Here is a 17,926-nt window from a genome sequence, read left to right on the forward strand (position 1 = left end):
AGGAGGAACAGCACTTGAGGGTGAATACATAAATCAGAATCCAGAGTTGCTACAGTGTTTCATCTAAAGTGTCAGATTTTCAACAATGATCAAGGTTATCACTGGGTTTAGTGATGCACATGATAGCAACTGCAGAGAAGAGGAACAGTAACAAAGTTATGTCTGAGAAACATCCCAACATTTTACTACATAGAATTCCACTGTTCTTCTGGCTTCACCTGCTGGGGTTATAGGTGTGACCACAATGCCCATCTTTTATACTCTTGATGTGAGTTTCTGTTTACAGCTTCAGCCTGTCCTTAATTCACCAACAATATACCATGCCTCTCTCCTTTTGGAAACTCAAGATATTTGCTTCCTGGAATTTCATGATTACTGGAGGAACAAGGTAAGTACCCCTGCGATGGTATACTTTTACCATTCTAGCAAAAGAGGAGATAATCCATGGCTCATGTATTATAATGGTCAACCCAATTCTCTGCACTGGACTGTGAGTTGCAAAAGGAGAGAGATTCCTGATCTTTGTTTGCTATTACTCAAAGTGCCCAGTGGGAAAAAAAAGCACTAAACAAATATTTTTGAATAAACAAATCGCTCAGAGCATTAGCAAGGTATTTGCTGCACTAAAAGCATGCATTTCATCACCAACAACCAAAGCCTATGGTGTAGTGTCCTACTATGTTCAAGGCACTATGCATCACCAGAAGCCTATAGTGTAGCGTCCAATTATGTCCTATGCCTCAACACAAGGAAACAGTGACATTTAAGATTCTGGAGATGCAGATTTAACATGTTGTTCTTTATTTTCTTCAGGAATAAGAAGCAAATAGGTGGTTTCTTGGTGTTTGTTTTAGGTGGCCTCTGGGCTGCTAAGGCCCAGCCTCCTGTTAATTACCTTATTAATAACTGCAGCCCTTTTTTAGATAATTATGTAAAGTGCCCGTTTTATGGTAAGTTAATGGCCCCCAGGAAAGAGCAGGAAATAATGAGTGTCTGCCAGAATCCCTTGCCATAGGAGACACACAGGGAGGGGGTGAGGGAGCTCAACCACACATCATGGACATCTAAATTCTAAATCCCCAGAGAACTGAAACTTCAGCCCCACAAAAGAATCATTGCTTCCCTGCTTTTTATAGGAAATTCTATTGGGAATTTCTAAAACAATCCGAGTTTTCACACAGAATTATCTTTATGATTAATAATATGTGAAAAAAAATACTGAACAAGTTTTGTCTGAAGAAGGTGCGATCTGCTGTTCCATTAGCGTGCCGTAATAGAATTGAGTCTCTCTAGCAGGTATTTCTGGGGATTAGAGGAAAGTTAAGAGGGCCTCATCTGAAACAGTTCAGCTGGGAGGATCTAAAATTTCCATAAGCCTGCTTAGCTCACTGTGCCTAAAGAATAACAAGGGGATTAACAAACGTAGTCAGAATTTTTGGCTAATTGTTAATATTAAACATGTGTACACCTTTAGTCTCCTCCTGAAACTTCACCAAAGTGTCTACCAAAAGTATGTGTGCATAGATGCATATCTCTCTCTCTCTCTCTCTCTCTCTCTCTCTCTCTCTCTCTCTCTGTGTGTGTGTGTGTGTGTGTGTGTTTTCCTGAGTTATATGCACATTAATGTGAGTACCTGCAGAGGGAGAAGAAATAGATTCTGGTTGACCCTCTGCCTCACTCCCTTAAGACAGAGTCTCTTACTTAACCAGAAAAAAAAAAAAACGTTCATTACTCAACTGGGCTGGCTGGACAGTGAGCTACTGGGGTTAACTATTCCCACTGCTTAACACTGGAGTTAGAGGCAGGCACCTTCATAACTAGCATTTTGAGTGGGTATGAAGATTGAAACCCAGGTCCCCATGCTTGCACAACAAGCACTCATCCACTGAGCCATCTCTCCAACACCTACCAAGATTTTTTAAATTAAAAAGGAAACAGGAAAAGGATGGCAGATGAGAAGAACATCTCATCAGAGAGCTCTTCCTGTCCAGCCTTCAAGAAACAGCCCAAACCTGCTCTGCCCAGATGATTGCTAGTCTTCTGTATACTAACTTATCATTATATATTTCAGAACCCCATTGTCTCTTCCCTTCAACAGTAACTACAGCTTCATATACACAGGCTCTCTGACTCTGCCATGTGCCCAGCCCTTAAAACAGCACTTAATGTATGAATGTAGAATATGGATGTAATAAATACCTGTTGAACAAAACATCAATCTCCGTCTGATCTGTAGACATTAGAGAGAACAGTGGGAACTAAGTCACCTAATGAAGGAATTAAAACCTAAGTGTGTGCAGAGACTCTCATAGAAATCCAGACAATTCCTACAGATGAGTGTCAGAAGACTCTTAAAGACATGAAATTTCAAAGGACAGATGTGCAGGATTGAGTTATGACTCTAAAAGAGATGAAGTCCCAGATAAGGAGAAATTAGACACCAAGGGCGTCTCTTTAATTTCAGTTGTACCAATAATTACATTAAATGTTAATGGAACACACACTGCAATTAGAGGGAGGAGTCTGGCAAACTAGATTCGCATAAACATGTTGCAATTAGGTATTGTCTGCAAAAGATCCACTAGATACAAAGACGTGGGTTGAAAACAAAAGGAAGGAAAAAAATAAGCAACAGACCAACCGTGAATTTATTGGCTTAGGATGAGACAAAATAGGTTTCTAGAGAAGGAGCATTTTACAATGAAAAGACTGAAAGAACCATTTCAAGCCTGGAAAGTTATCTCCATGGTTAAAAGCAGGTAGGGCCACTCCTGCAAACAATTTCAGTTCGGTTCCTGGTGCCCATGCTGGGTGGCTCACAACTGCCTGTAACTCCAGCTTCGGGGGTCCAACACCATTGTCCGCACTCATCAGGAACCTGCATTCACAGATGCACACCCCCCACTACATACACACACACAGTTTTAAAAATGAAAAATGAATCTCCAAAAGAAACACTTTGTAGTGGAGAAGGAGTGGATAACGATATGGATATGAGTATGTCTAGTAAAAGTATCAAGATTAAAGCAAATGTTTAAATGCTCAAAGATGGAAAAGAAAAGTAAAATTTTTTATTATTATTTGTATTTTTTGAGATTTAACTTTGGTATGTGTACGTCTCTTTCTTACTTTTACTACTTAGGATTAACCAGGCTTCCTGACTCTATACAATTGTATTTCAGCAAATAAGCTAATTTTCAGCCACTGTTATAGTTGACATTTTTTCTACCCTATTATCTCTTTCTTCAAGGACTCTACTTAAACGTTTACCTTTCCGATAGTACTTTAGGAGTCTCTTGCCTTGGATGGGTGCTATTTTGTTGTTATTTTGTGTTGTTTTGTTTTTAATGTACTATTTTTCTATATTCAAACAGTATTTTTATCAGTCTATTCTCTTGTGGACTAATTCTTCCAACAATTGTCTCCATTAGGAAGTAAATGCTCTCTTTTTAAATGTTTTCCTTTTGATTCAAATGGTGTAGCTCTCTTCTGTGGGTTCTACAAGCTACAGGACTGTTTCCTTTCCCCCACTGAGTGTAGCAGTAATGGCTACTGCAAAGTCCTTCTTTACTATTTTCAGCATTCAGTCTACCTCTAGTGACTCTTTTTTATTGTAATTTCAGAGAAGAATGAGTCATTCTTCTGAGTTCTTAAGTGCTATTATGGTATGGATATAAAATGTCCCCATAAACTCATGAGTTGGGATTGTTTCTTATTGGGAGATGAAGATTATCAAAGTCAATCTATGGATGACTTCATACCAGAAAGAGCTGCTAGGAAGTAGGACTTGTTAAAGGAAGTTCGTCACTGAGGGTGTGTCTTTGAAGGGTATGTCTTGTAGCCCCACCTTCCCTCCCTCTCCCCGTTCTCCCTGCCTTCTGGCCATCCTAAGGGGAGCAGCTCTCTCCTGCCACAGTCTTCTGCTACAATGTTTCTGCCTCAGTGCTTCTTAAAAGCAATGGAGACAAATCATCTCAGATTAAACTCCCAGTTCAGACAAACCTTTCTTTCCCCAAGCTGACTTCTCTCTGGTGTTTTGTCACAGTGACAGAACATTAACATTAAGTGTCATCTTTCAGAGGGCATCCTGTGTATTGTAAACGTTACACTACAAAGACTCCAGAATCTCTTGTATTCTCTCAAAGGCTTTTGCTTTTGTCTTCTAAAACCATAAATATAAAACTGAAAACTCTGTTTTTTGGAATAGCAGCTAGGTGTGTTTATTTCCAGTTGAGTGCTGTGACTTTACTTTGCACACGAGAGCTTCAGGAATCAGTATATGGGTTGGGAAAAGTTTACACGATTGATTGAGGACTCTGCCTTGCTCACAGCACCCATGCATGACCAGCCTGAACTCTGTTACTGGTTTTTGGGGCCAGAATAATTCTGGGTTTTCTACCAAAGTTTTGCTGCTTCAAGCATCACTTTCAATCTAAACCCTGGCAAACCAGAAAGCTCACCTACGATCCTCTATCTAAAGTTGACTTGCTTTCTATAGTCTCAGAGTCTTCAGGTAACTTCTTTCGTGGTTTGTTTCCAGAGATTCTGGTTGGAAAGTGAAGGTTGGTCTACTAAGAGATTATTAAGCTCTGCTGAGAACAGAACAGTTCCTCCATCCTTTTTTGAAACGGATACTGTGTTTTGCCTTTTTTTCTGTATGTCTATGTACTATATGCATGCACAGCCCACGGACACCAGAAGAAGGCATCAGGTTACCTGAAACTCTAGTTACAGTCTTTATGAGGAGCCATGTAGGTGCTGGAAAACCAAACCTAGTTCCTCTGGAAGAACAGCCAATGCTCTTAACTGCCAGGCCATTTTTCCAGCCACTTCCATAATTTCTAGATGTCAGATCATACTCAGTACCGTGAATGAAGCAGGTAATGAAGGATTAAGGAACGGTTGTCATTATATAAGCTTTTCATTAGTGCTAGGTGTTTAGAAAATGTAATAAAAGGTCAGAAAGTGTATTTACCAAAACAAACAACAACAACAAAAAAAAGTTCTAAAATGTAGTTTGATTGGTTGGGAATTTCATACTTTCATATAATGCAGTGCAATGAACAAATTTCTAGCCAGGTGACTTTTAGAAGCCCAGGAAGTTGCTGTATTTTTCTCAGCTAAGGAAGAAACAGAAGCTAAGTTTCCCTGTGTTGTGGAATCGGTATAAGTGTCAGTTTTTAGCCGAGCCATGGGAGATGCAAGCCTGGCTACGGAGAGCCCACTTAAACTGAGTGTAAGGGAACCAAGGCCCAGCCAGGCCATGGCAAGTAAGTGGTGCAGTGCATTGATTCTGTCCCACTGTGTTATCCCACACAAAGCTCTGGACCCAGGACCTCCTATAAAGAGACAAAGAGTTACCTCAACTCTGGAAGCAGAGCCTGACCCCTTCCACTCCCAAAAACCCTAACGCCCTGCCCCTGCTTAATAACAGACCCTGCTAGATGCTTTCTGGATTTCTTATACCATTTTTTTTCACACATGATATATCAATGAATTCTCCCTAAAGGACAGTTCTGATTCTGGACCCATGGAAGGGGCCTAACATCCTGTAGATCTGACAAGCACCCAGGTGATGTCAAAGTGGCCAGTCTGTAGTGTATTTTGAGTGACAAGGTTGTGTGTAACTTCAGTGGTTTGCCTTCAAACCCACAGTGTGTTATACATGCTACTAAGGCACCAACTTAAGACAAAAAAAAAAAATCCTGTACGTAGCAGAGCTGCCCCGTAGTAGCCCAGGTGGCCATGGATGGCTGAATGGCTGACACACCCTTAAAACACTGGTTCTTCCCTGTCGCTCCTTGGATCCCCCTCCCAACCTTGCTTCCTCCACTGTCTTTCTTCCAACATGGGTGTGTTAGCACTTGACCTAATCAAGATCTTTTCTTCACAGAATAAATTCAATATGTTTGAGCATACATAAATGTAATAAATTTTATATGCAGTATTAAAATAAAAATATATCGAAGAGCATCAGCTATTTGTCAAATAGCTTCACACACCAGGCCCTGAGGGAAAAACTTTATGGCCAGGTTTGTTCTCCCCACATTGGCTACTGCCACCAAGTGTTCATAGCTCCTATTTGTGGATGCAAAGTCCCTTCAACGAATGAGACAGGATTCTAGAAAAGTCTCTAAGAGAAGTTAACTTTGACATTAACATCAACAGACTAAAGTGGGGCCCAGGAAATATGTCAGCAGATAAAGGCACTTGCCACCAAGCCTGAGACCTTAGTTTCCTTCCCAGGACCCACATGATGGAAGGCAAAAACTGGCTCCTACAAGCCAACCACAGCAACAAACTTGCCATGATGAATGCGCACAAGTGTGCCCACGCATGTGTGTACGCACATGTAATTAATTTTTAATTATCCAAACAGCTATTTTAACTGAGTTTGAAGTAATTTTCACTGGTACGGCAGCATAACACTTACTTATCGGGAGAGCTAGTCTTGGATGTTTAGAGAAACTTTTACCAGGAAAGAATTTACATGACTGGACTCTAGGCAGCATCTCATCAGATCTTTCCATTGTCCTGCTCTAACATGATTTGAGAAAAATCTTTGTTACTGTAACTCCAGAAGAATTATTCGGATAACAAAGACGGGGAAAGGGCTACCAAATGACTAAGAGTGGATGCTCAGGGACAGAAGGAATGTACCTGGCATCCCTGAGGATTTCAAGAGAAGACTATTTGGGGTTGGGCCTACCTCAGCCAAACTTATAAAGCTCAAGTTAGCCAAAGGCAAATGCACTACTAATTACAATAACAGTAATACTAACTTGCTACAGGGCAGTGTTTAGAAAAGCACTTCGGTGAGTGTTTTCATTCGATCATACAGTAATCTTAAAGAACCCAAGGAGAGGTTTTTGAATCAACTTTATAAAAGGAGAAAAGTGGTTTCCGAGCTGGTCTCTGGAATCATCCTGCACACTTTATTCATCACGACAAGGTCTCTTAGTCAAGCGCAGAGCTCTTCCTTCCTAAGGCTTGCTCAGGGATCTCCTATTTCTGCCTTCCAAGATTAGGATCACAGGTCACTCAGCCCATCCTGCATTTTACGTGGGTTTAGTCAATCTAAACATCCCTGATCCTTGCAGTTTGCCCGGCAAACCCTTTAACCACCTAGCCATTGTGCTGGTTAGCTCTTTGGTTTAGTTTGACTTGGTTTTTGTCTAGTTGACACAAGTTAGAGTCATCTGGGGAGAAAAACCTCAATTGAGAAACTCTCTCTTGGTCAGTAACTGATGTGGGAAGTTCCAGGCCAGGCCACTGTAGGCAGTGCCATCCCTGGGTACGTGGTTCTGGATCTTGTAAGAGGATGGGCTGAGCAAGGCATGAGGACAAACCTCTAAGCAGCATTCTGCCATGGTTTCTGCTTCAGTTGCCACAGGTTCCTTCCCTCAGCGCTAATCTATGACCTGGGAGGGGTAAGATGAAACAAATCCTTTCCTCCCCAAGTTGATTGTGGTCAATGTTCTTGTCACATCAAATAAAACAAAGTAAGACAGCAGCTATGAGAAGCATTTTAATAATTCTCTGAGATAGGTTCTAGTATTTATCCCCACTTTATAGACACTAGAACTATGATGTGAGGGGCCAGGTATTATACTATCTTTTAAAGTTACATAAATAGCAAGAGTCCGAACCAGGGTTTGAACTCAATAGTATGTGATTCCAGAACCCACATTCTTTCTTACCTACCATATTGTTCTGCCTTCCTATGGCATGTCAGGTTTCCACAAAATCATCACTAAAACACCAGAGGAATTTGGGAAAGTTCTCCACAAACTGTCTATGTGGCATAGTCACTTAAGCAAATGGTGAAATTGCATATCAGTTTAGTTAGTTTTGGCATCTCCAGATGGATCATCATCATCAGTTCTGACAGGGTATTTGTCACGGAGCTACTGTAGGACTTTAGGACTGGGCATCTGTCATAGCATCTGAGGAGGCAGACACAAATGCAATGCCCAGCACAAGAGAAGGCTCATGTCTTAAACCAGGACAGAACTGTAGTGAACACCCCAAGAAGAGAGCCCTGAGCTAGCAACTAAATTTTTGTTTGGGGTGATTCTAGAATGGATTCATGGAAGTGGAAACTGAGTTAAGGAATCTCTGGGAGACTCAGAATCACTTCCTCCTTAAAGCAAGGAAGCTGGGGAATGAGTCCGCCAACTCCCATCTGTCCCTGGCAACATTCTCACAGGATGTTAACTCTGGGGCTTCTGCCTACCCTTTGAGGAGGCTCGATATGCTCCTGCAGCCTGAGGAGGAAGCTCCCAGGCAGAGAGTGATGTTTCAAGTGAGAAGCCACAAACGATGGAACAGATGTCAAGGGGACCTGAAGAGATGCTTGCAGTATCTGTGACAGATCACAAAAAAATGAAACTGGGTCACAGAACCAAAAGTTCAAAGGAACAGAAGGAGCCATAGTTTTTAGCCAACATGAAGCCTGCTATAAACACAAGAAAGTGTAAAGCAAGAAAGAGTAGGACCATGAGAGGTGTCCTGATGTGATTCTGACGATGATTGTTGGTGGCTACTGAAAAATAAACACTCAGTTTGTATTGGTATATAGGATCATTTAATTATGACAAATGGCAAAAATTATGATTAGTAGTGTAACAAACAATGGCTCATAGGAAGCAATACGTCTATCATTTCTATTTAACAGCAAAATCATCTAAGTACCCGAAGATTAGGAGGGCAAATGGCCTCGGTCTCTTCAAAAGAATACAACTTCATTTCTTCACAAAGCATTCTTCACCAGCAATGAACACAAATCCCTCAGGATCAGATCTGTGCAAGTGTGTGTTCTCTGCATATTTTCATTCTGACTTCAGGCCAAAGGATAATTAAAGTCTTGGGTTCTGAGGCTTTCCGGTAAGTGTTGCCCACGATGCAGTGCTATTTGCTTATCTCACTCCCAAGATAAGGTGAATCATGGATTCCATCACATATCAGGATCCCCACTAGAATGAGCCATGCTTGAAAACCTAAGAGTTCATTGGGTGGTTTCATGTATTCGTTTCCAAAGAGTTAAGTCCAGAGTCTTCCTTTCCAAGATGGGGATGTGAAAGCAAGGCAAGATTCCCACACCCAGTGAGCTGTGAGAGGGAACGTGCAGATCACATTCAAGAAGGAAGTGAGTGAGAATGGCATCAGTGAGCTCCTGCTCCACATTAAGCCAGCGTGGCACTCCTAAACCAGTTTAGGGACAGTAGAACTCAGCCTACTCCTTATGCAGAAAGTGATTGCAGAACCATGGGAAGATAAAAGCTGAAGGCCTGGCCCCTAACTGCATCAGTTTTTGGAAGATAAACTATATCACGGTAGCAATTGGGTTTGCATTCTGGCTCTGATCTGTTCACCTCCAACAGTCTGACATTTATGAAAGTCTTAGGGATGAAGGAACAAACTTAGTTTATGGATAGCTAATACTGTGTTTATGAGAATGGGTGCTCTCCAATGTCATATGGTCACCTCTAAAAGTCTAAAGGAATTATAACAAAATAGCAAAGATGAAGAGGGCGAAGTAGCATGCCAGAAGAAACTGCTAGAATTTAGGCTCAGATAAAGTCAGGCTCAAATTGTGCTTCCATTAGGTCCTAGTTCAGAGACCTTGGAAAATTGATTTTTTTTTTATCAATTTTCTATTTTCTCATCTACAAAAATCAGGCTAATAGGACTTATGTCCTATGGTCTCCTAGAAAGAAATATATATACAGAAACCACACAATAAATAATGGCTATCACTGTTGTTGGAAGAGGTGCAATTTGCATTCCAGTTGTATCAGATATATTTCATTCTTATACTAAAAAAACAAAGTGATTTTTTTCTGTGTAGATATTATTACCCCCTTTTGTCAGTTGAACAAATAAAGGTGCAGGGTGTCTGAGCAAATTGTTTCAAGTCCTGTGTCTGTGACTGACAAAGCATGACGCCTGGATCTATGTTCTTCGCACCACAGAATGCTTTCCCTTGTCTGGTTATGATTTGGATAAACACCTCCCCAGCAGGGTGTTTGTTCCCCAGCCAGCTCCATAGATTGTGGGACCTTTGGTATTTGGTACCTAGTAGAGGAAATGGATGAATAAGAGGCTGGCCTTAAGGTGTATAACCGGATCAATCTCCTTGTCCCTTCTTGTCTCTTCTGCCTTTTGTACCATTAAGATGTAAACAAGAAGCTGCCATCTTATCCCTGCCTCTGTAGATCAGTGCATCATACAGGACTGTGCTCATGCAGTAAATGAGAGAGAAAAGGGCTCTCCTCACCAAAGCTGCCTCTTGTCACGTATTTGATCAGAGGGATAAGGGAAGTAGCACACGCATGTTTTCTGGAGAGGAGCTTGCTGTAATTCTAAGTGCATTTAATTGTTTTGTGCACAAACAAAAGATGCTTTCTCCAGAGTTACCATGGATGTGCCCGGTGCCCATCAGTGTGTAAGACTGCACATGTTGATACCCACCTTATATGTTCTCTTAGGAGACAAGGAGAGCTGTGTTGCTCATTGTCAGAGGACATCCATACTGATGCAGATTTCTTAAACTATAATATGTGGCTTCCGTTGAGCTTCAAAATTGTCCTTGATGGTCAGAGAAATGCTTCAAAATGGCTGTGTTTACTTTTTCTTTCAGTTTGTGTGATAATTAGCTCTTCCTCCTTACATATAGTCTAGAAAATAAACTGAAATTGAGGTTAATAAATGATCAGAAACTACCAACCAGTCTACCTTTGACACATGATAAAGCTACAGTGACCACATACGGAAGAGGTGGTTAGAAAACTCATGTTGATGAGAAAGCACCTTGCTTTGACTCTGTCCTTTTAGTTGGTATTTGTTAACTAACCCTTGAGCAGTTACTATATGACAGATACTTTCTTTGTGTATGGAGCTTTGCATAGTTTGTCAGGTACCATCTACCTTGCTGACTTAGACAGGGTTTCCCATTGCCTTGGAAATGCTTAGGATGATTGACCAGTGAACCCTGGGAGTCTGTCTACATCTACCTTCCCAGCACTAGGATAGCAAGTGCCCACAACCCCACTTTTAAACGTAGGTTCTGAGGATCTTACTCAGGGCCTCATGCTTTCATGGCAAATACTTCAGGGACTGAGCCATCTCCCTAGCCTGTAGCAGACATTTCCGAGCACATACAAATGTTAACTTATTTTCAGTTGCTATTATTTCAGGTGGGAAAGTCAAGACAGAGAAATGGAGCGAGTGGCTGTCTTAAGGTTTCCATTGCTGTGAAGAGACACCATGACCAAGGCAACTCTTATAAAGGAAAACAATTTAATTGGGGCTGGCTTACAGTTTTAGAGGTTTAGTCCGTTATCACCATGGCAGGAAGCATGGCAGCATACAAGCTGACATGGTGCTGGAGACAGAGCCAAGAGTTCTATATCTTGATTTGAAGGCAGCAGAATAAGACTATGTGCCATGTTGGGCCGAGCTTGAGCATATATAACCTCAAAGCACCACCTCCACAGTGACACACTTCCTCTAACAAGGCCACACCTCCTCCAGTAATGCCACACCTCCTAATAGTACCACTCCCTATGGCCAAGCATTGATACACAAGAGTCTATGGGGACCATTTTCATTTAAACCAACACAGTGGCCAAATTTTGACAGTGGATGACACACCAAGATTTGGATGAAGTGTTCTGGCCACAGTAACCATATGCTGAGCTACTAGAAATCTTTTTTGTCACTGGAAGCTACTGTTGCTTTAATTTTCTGTAGGCTGTTTAAGGTTATATATAGCTAGCTTGGGTCAGAGTTTCTAATGACTAATTTTTAACAACAAACCTCACAAATTTTGAGTTGAGTTTCTGCTAGTCAGATTTCTAAGCATATATGAACATGTTACCTTTTGGCCCCATTGTCTATTTTACAGATTAGATATTGGAGAGTAGATAAAGTAATTAGTTCATCCTAAATCACTTTCATACAGAAAATTATGGGACAATATTCAAAATCAAGTAGCCAATCTAGACAGTTTGCCAAAACCTCTCTCTACTTAGAAATGGGTCATCTATAGTTAGTAAATTTAAGAAAATGTAAGGACCAGTCAGTGGTCCTAGTTGCATATGAATTTGAGGTCAGACATAGCCCTAATTCTAGAAAGAAAACTGAATGTGACCTCAGAGTCACTGCACTGGGATGAGATGAGTACAAGAGAGACACACAGTGTGGCGGCAGACATAGGGCTCTGGAGTCAGATGTGCTCTGTCACTCCCAAGTTTGACAGAAGTAATGAGTTTACCTTCTCTACCAGCAGCTACAAACGTAAACAAAAACAATTGGCAGTCCTTTGTGAAGATGAAATACCAGCAGGCATAATGGTCCTCTCATCATTTAGGAGGCTTACTTTATTGAATGATGATGAAGGCTTTTGAGTCATTGATTTGCATAATTTTAAAAACACCCCATATCTTCATATCAAAGACATAGTGGCTATACGTAATATACCTTATATTGATAGGCTGTCATGTATTGTTTGAGTCCATGGAGAAGCTGAGTCTGGAAGAGGGATCTTGTCTATTTCAGACCCAAGCATGTATCTCTTAAAGTGCCCTCCAAGGTCTGGGGAGGGACTAGCCTACCTAATTTAGTGATAGGGGAAGAGAACGGCAAAACAACCCAAGAGTAAAACCACTGTGCCTTGGAGGACAGTTAAAAGGTAGACCATTTCCAACATTGCTTTTGCTTGTCCCATGATACAGTAGTGCCTGCAGTGGGAAATAAAGCTAGAGGTTTTGCTATGGGAACTTCAGCCACAGAAAGGAAATTCTGACTGCCTTAACTTCCCCAGTTTATGCTGGATAATGTGAGTGCCTGCTTTGATGGTGTCATCTCTATCTGTTGCTATTTGTTCTTTTATTTGGAAGTCACACGCGTGCGCGCGCGCACACACACACACACACACACACACACACACACACACACGCACGCGCATGCACACACAAGAGGATCACCTTACTTGGCCTGGACCCTCTCAACTGTGAACTCCATCTGGCTTCCTTAAAGGGATTTTCCCAGTTGATTTCTGCTGGATGTTCCACCTATTCAAGGCGACCCTCACACTTGAGTGGGTTTTAGTCTTCAAAGAGGATGGGCCAATGTAGTAGGGACTATACATATGTACAGTCAGAAAAACCTAATGCTCTGTGCCTGAGTTCAAAAGGAGTACAACGTTGGTCAGTGAAATTTTATCAGGAGCCCCTCAGTGCAAACATAAGTGGTTGGCCCTTATAGCAGTTGTGCTGGGCTGTAGAGTCTGTTTGGTGCTAGCCAGACTTTTCATCAGACAAACACAGTGTGAGAAAAATATTTCAATATTGATTCAAATAGTTTCCATGTGAAAAATAAGAACTTTATTAGTGGACTTTCTTTTTACTTCATAATACTATTTTGTTTTTATGTGAAATTACTTGTTAGGGACAAATCTGGTAGTCATGTGTGTTTCCCTTCTATATTTGAGGTGTTAATATGCTGTGAAATCTGTCTGATTGAGGCCAAGTTCAGTTGATTGAAGGTAGCTTCTTTCGTAAGATCAAAAAGACTACCAAGATCCATTCTTGGGTACCCAATACCCTCTCCTAAAATATTCCTTACTACTTAATGTGATTTAGTCTTCTGTGAAAATAAGAGTGTCTTCTTCTAACTGAATTAGTCATTATTGTTAATTAATACAAAGTATGCCTATTCAGTATTGCACAGAGTGTAGGCCTGGTAATAACAGAGAGTAAGACAGAAGCTTTTAAGACAGAAACATATTTTGTACATAGACTTGAAAGAGGGAGAAAGACCATGTAGCATTGGAAAGATTAGACAATGTGTAGTGTTTCTGAGTTGGTAGAAATGTTAAAAGGAAGAATGGTGGACTGTGCCAGTTCTGCCAGGGGTGATTAGACTTCACAACTACTGAAGGACAATGGCCTGCATTCTAGCCAGAGAGGACAGAGTCTATGGCTTTCTTTGTCTCAACTTCAAACCTTATCATCAGACCCAAATCTCTCATTCTTCAGGAAGCTAAGTTCTATACCTGCATTTCTGGACAGGAGATTGAAAGATGTAAATACCATTGCTAACTGGTTTGTATTTATTCAATTTAGGCTTACCTTGCCTCTAGCTGCCATTTTGACTGGGTTCCTCCTCTCTTGTTTCACTTTGAAAGATTTGTCTCTTTAACTGAGCCAAAAGATCCTGGACAGGAGGAATGCTGTCTTTTTTATTAGCACCCCCCCCCCCATACAGGATTTGACCATGATAAACACCAGACAACTGGCAGCTACCCTGATCCTTTTCATTCCATTAACATTCCTTTAACTGGAGACTAATCCTTTGTAGGCTGTGCCCACAAACTGTAGACTCCCCAAAAGAATCCATTTTAATAGCCGGGCGGTGGTGGTGCACTCCTTTAATCCCAGCACTCAAGAGGCAGAGGCAGGCAGATTTCTGAGTTTGAGGCCAGCCTGGTCTACAGAGTGCATTCCAGGACAGCCAGGGCTACACAGAGAAACCCTGTCTCGAAAAAAAAAACATTATAATTAATTAATTAATTAATTAATTAATTAATTAATTAATAACTTTGTCTTTGAGTCGGGACATAAATAGAGCCAATCAGTGTGGCTCTGATCCCCAAACAGAAGTCACAAGTTGATTATTGTCCTTTCTTCTCATTGTTTTCTTCCTTGTCTTTACACTGTGGGACTATTAATAACCACCTCTACCAGTTCCTCAACCTAGTGTGCTCTTAGATGCATCTGTATTCTTTGTCTCTGTTCCCCCTGGTTCACACTTTCATCTGTACACATTGATAGGTTTTTTTTTCTGGTATTTCTGTCACCACTTCATCTGTTCCATGCACTGTCCTTCCAAGGGTAATCTTTAGTATGTTCAAATTTATAATTCTTTTCTCTATCCCAAATTTCTTGCTCATTCTCTACTGACAAAGGGAAAGGCATGTCTTTAAATGTGCCTTTAAAAAGGCCCTGTCTGATCTGGCTTCTCTCTTTAGGTATTATAAATTCCACAAATGTGTAAAGCACTCCTCCTCTGTAGCTTTGGATATGGTTTTCTTTCCACTAAATTTGTTCTTTCTGCATTTGGAAAACTCTAATTCATCTTGAAAGGTCTAAAGGCAAGCAGTCTAATTTAGGAAACAGTTTTAGTCATTACTTTTTTGGCTTTGATTATGTGTGCTCTAAAGTGATATACATATAATTGAACTTGAATTGTATGGGGATAGATCATACATAAAAAACTGCTCTAGGCCATACCTTTCCTTACCACATGGATTGTGTCAGTAGCTAACATAATATTTGGTAAACATAATTTTCTTATCTTTTTTCCACCAAAATCTCTATCTGGTCATTTATAAGACTAAGGACATGGAAAAAAATAAAATTTAAAAATCCTTCTATCCAAATGATCTTTAGTTAGTTAGCCCAGATTTTCATTGTTTCATTGTTTCGGCAAATCTTTGCTCAAATATAATTTTCTTAGTGAGACTTTCCTTTCTATCTTATTTAAAATCCAATATTTTCCCATCACACCTCCTTTTTCTGATCCACCACCTTTAGAACACATTTATCCTTAAATATTCTCCACAATCTACTAATATGTTTTGTTCATTGCTTCTCTTCACTGTTTATAATTAAAATAGATAGTACTTAATAGAAGTGATTATATAAAGTTTATCTGAAGAGAATACAGCCATAACTTGGTATGAAATTAAAATAATACATGTAAATGTTTTAAAATGTAGAATGATCATTGGAATACCAGAACTCAAGTAATTTTGCTCTCTGTATGTTTACAAATTTTTTAACTTACCAAAAAATTTTCCCAAGACTTCAGAATACTTTGTTTATATTTTTTAATGTGACATGTCTGGCACCAAAAGTGATATCTAGCATACAGCTGACTCTCGGGGAATATCTGTGGCTTGAAAGAACTTCCAAGTGTGAAGAGTGAACAGTGAAAAGTTCTGAGGAATCATTTTATCAATCAGATTTCTATAATATCAGTCAGTGACGCTTAGTTAGTGGCCACACTAAGATCAGTATACAGTCAGACACTCAGAACTACAGGGTGACTCACAACAGTGAGAGAGCAGTGGAGCTGATGCGAAGGAAGGAAGTTGCTTGAATCTAAGATAGAAACAACCATCAGGGACCTGTAATTGATCCACACACATGCCAATGGATGGGGCAAAGTCTTCATCCTTTGTCTCAGGAAAGCACATTTAGATAAGGGGAAGTGGTCCAGGCCACAGTGAAAAGTACGGAAGTAAGCCTTCTTCTCCTTCCTCTTGGTTCTGCTTTGGCAACCTATACCCCCTCTTCTCATCCCTGGAGATGTCTGCGATATATTGAAGCACAAGATACTGAAAACACGTACATTTATCTTAATGATGTTTGACAAAGGTCTGCAGATTACTCCACTGAAGTCAAGCTCAGGTTTATTGCTTGTATAATTTAATTAAGGACTGACTTGGAATATCATCCACTGGAAAGTACTGAAAGGAGATCAAGTCTCCCTCAAGTGCAACTGGAAATCATCACCTTGTGTGATCATAGGGTGCTCATTAAAATAGCTCTGAAGCAGCTTCTGATTGGTGCAGGATTGCTTGCTTGCAGAAGAGTTCCTCTTCCAATTTAAGCTATAAGTTTGGAGACAAATTTTATCAGAAATCCCTAAAATCTACCTGTTCCTTTCTGATTATACCAAGTGAAGTCCTTAAGGAACCACACAGAGAAGTCCATACCTTCCAAGCCGGGGTCACTCAGGAGGAATCAGACATTGACTGGAAGAAGATAAATGGCAGGGCTCTTTATTCCCAAAGACTTTGATTCAGGGGGTGGGGGAGAAATATAAGGAAGAGGTATTTGTCCCAGTGATCAGCATTCTGATAGGATCAAAGGTCATTGGACTTTAACACTAGCAATCACATTAGCAAACTCCCTAATTCTGCCCCAACAATAAGGAAGTGGCCCTGAAATGGCTTTGGTAGCAATAGGCATAATGCTTCCTGCTTCCCACCATCTGAGGAAGATACACAGATGGACCCAGAGAGTCTCACTCACCCTATTAAAGCAGTCCAGGTATGCTTAGGACATGGCAAATCATCAAAGGCTTACAGTTGGAGCATAGATGTTACTGCAGACTCAAATGTCAAATCTCTGTAAAAATACTCATGGCCCTTGGCTGTGCTGGTGGATACTACATGGGTCTTGAATCCTAGTAGTCAGCACCTTAGGATATAGGCTAGATTGGCCACTTTCCACCTCACCAAGGAAAAATCATCTTGATACTGCTTTGGTCTGAAGAACCTTCCCACTCTGCCACAAGATAACATAAATCATACCCTGGTATGATTGGAAAAGAAACAGATGAGAAGGGAAAAAAATCTGGAAATTTTCTTGAAAGCATCACAGTCCATCAGTCCTTGTGAGAAAATATGACAAATCATAGAACGATAAAGTAGATGCTGTCTTTGCATCAGTGTGTGCTAAGAATAGACACGTCTGCCCCCTCTGTGCACCTCTGACGCTTCAGTGCAGTGAGCATGTGAAGGCTACCCTGGGATTTTAGATTCCTAATGCAAGGGGATTTATGCACTGAGAATTGATGTCAGACACTTAGGCAAAAATTAACGCACCTGACTCAAAGCAATGGCCAAGGAAGGCAGACGATTTACAGAGGCAGACAGGAGTGGCCAGGGTGTGGTAATGAGGTGTGAAGGCTGCTTACCTTTCAAATCTCTTAGTCTGTAAGGCTTGAGAAAGTAAGCCATTGTTTTTAGAGACAGAAACATAGCATTATCTGCATCAATTCCAATCTGGGACACAGAAATGGTAATTTGGAAAAGAGATTAGGCTTCAATATTCAGCCCCAAAGGAACATG

The sequence above is a fragment of the Mus musculus genome, chromosome 9 (assembly GCF_000001635.26).
Source record: "Mus musculus strain C57BL/6J chromosome 9, GRCm38.p6 C57BL/6J".
NCBI lineage: Eukaryota > Metazoa > Chordata > Mammalia > Rodentia > Muridae > Mus > Mus musculus.